The sequence below is a fragment of the Galeopterus variegatus genome, unplaced genomic scaffold, assembly GCF_000696425.1.
Source record: "Galeopterus variegatus unplaced genomic scaffold, G_variegatus-3.0.2 Scaffold47236, whole genome shotgun sequence".
In the NCBI taxonomy this organism is placed as follows: domain Eukaryota; kingdom Metazoa; phylum Chordata; class Mammalia; order Dermoptera; family Cynocephalidae; genus Galeopterus; species Galeopterus variegatus.
The window spans coordinates 1-1,590 of record NW_007773347.1 but is presented as its reverse complement, the minus strand read 5'-3'; the positions used below and the strand labels follow the sequence as shown (position 1 = coordinate 1,590).

At 59.7% G+C, this 1,590-nt stretch overlaps 1 long non-coding RNA gene across 2 annotated transcripts in view; it reads right to left on the bottom strand.

The window, feature by feature from the left end:
- LOC103584220 overlaps positions 1-1,587 on the bottom strand; it is a 3,299-nt gene extending 1,712 nt beyond the window's left edge. The window contains exon 1 of one of the 2 annotated variants that reach the window (XR_549949.1): positions 1,572-1,587. This is a non-coding gene — a long non-coding RNA (uncharacterized LOC103584220). Of the gene's footprint in view, positions 1-1,477; positions 1,496-1,571 lie in introns of those variants that run through there. The other variant, XR_549950.1, reaches the window with a different exon arrangement.
- Positions 1,588-1,590: the final 3 nt, after the last annotated feature.

Genomic DNA, 1,590 nt, shown 5'->3' with positions numbered 1-1,590 from the left:
GTCGTGAGGAGCCTGCAGACACCTCCAATCACAATCTTGTGTGTGTGTGTAAGTATGCACAGGTGCGGATGTGTGTGCACTTGTGTCCGCACATGTGTGGGGGTGTGTGTGCACATGTAAGTGTGGGCATGCACATGTGTACCTGTGTGCATGTGTGTGGGTGTGGGCACATTTATCCATGTGCATGTGAATGGGGGTGTGCATATGTGTATCCATGTACATGTGTGCATGTGCATGGGCGTGTGGGCCTATGCGTGTAGCAGCGTGCATGTGTGTGGGGGCGTGGGCATGTGTGCGTACACATGTGTGTTTAGCAGCCAGCATCCTTACGAAACTCCCCGGTGGCTCTTCCCCTGCACGGGGTCTGCATTGCTAGGCTGCACCATATACAGGAGTGGCTGAGCCCCTGCGAGGCTGAGCAAAGGCAGGAGAAGCTGGTGGGCTCAGCCCTGTCTGGGGCACAGGGGCTAGGAGCTCAGGCTCTGAGCACCAGAGGCCTGGATTCGATCCTGCCCCTCCCCTAGCTGGGACTCAAGGCAAGTGGCTGCATGCCACGGGGACAACAGGGAGGAGAGAGGGAGGGGACACACAGGGTCAGGCAGGGGCTCACAACGTCCTCGAGCCTCAGTCCCTCCACCAACCACAGGCTTCAAAGCCTGGCAGCTGCTGTCCTCAGGCTAGCCCTGTGCCCTTGGTGGCTTACTCCCCTCTCCAGCCCCCTTACCGCCTGCTGAGGGTTACAATCCCAAGCAAAAGGCCCAGTGACAGCCATCATGTTGAGGGGTCCCCTCTGCAGAGGACCCCCAGGTGTGGAGGTAGCTACCACAGTGTCAAGGAAGACAGTGTTAGAGGCAGTGGCTTCTCAGACCACTGCCTCTCCAGGCCCCAATATCCCCATGTCTGTAAAGGGAGTGACCCGAGGCTCCCACAGCTGCCCCAGCAAGGCTTCTCAGATGCCCGGGCAGGCTCCTGGATGCAGCTGGGATCCATCTGTTCCTCGTGACACTCTGGCAGCTGACCCCATGCGTGAGGATGCAGCAGGTCAGCAGGAGGCAGAAGCTTGGGGGCAGTCGGAAACCAAGGGTCAGCAAGGCAGAGAAATGCCAAAGGCCAGAACCAGGCATCCTCAAAGGAGGACTGCTTGAGGCCATGGCAAGAGCCCACGGCTCTGCAGCCTGGTCGTGTGCATTCAGGGACAACTTGTCTGGGAGATGCAGAGCTCCCAGCACCCACCCCAGGGCCCCAGAGGCTCTTGTGTGCAAGAGACTGCTGGTTTTAGCCTCTGACTGAGAGAGCTGCCCCCCCAGCACCCAGAGAAGACCAGAGGCACTTCAGTCTGCACTGGCTATGTGGACACTCAGGCTCAAGGCCAAGGACACACTATTCTTGGTCCTGGACAGCAGAAGCATCACTCAGTGGCCACATAGCTGGTGCAGGGCCAAGATCCTTTCCCATAAGTCCCCGGCCTCCCCCTCACCTTGCTGCTCAGGACCCCTCCCTGGTCACCCCCACCTCCCCTGTCACCTTGCTGCTCAGGACCCCTCCCTGGTCACCCCCACCTCCCCCGTCACCTTGCTGCTCAGGACCCTT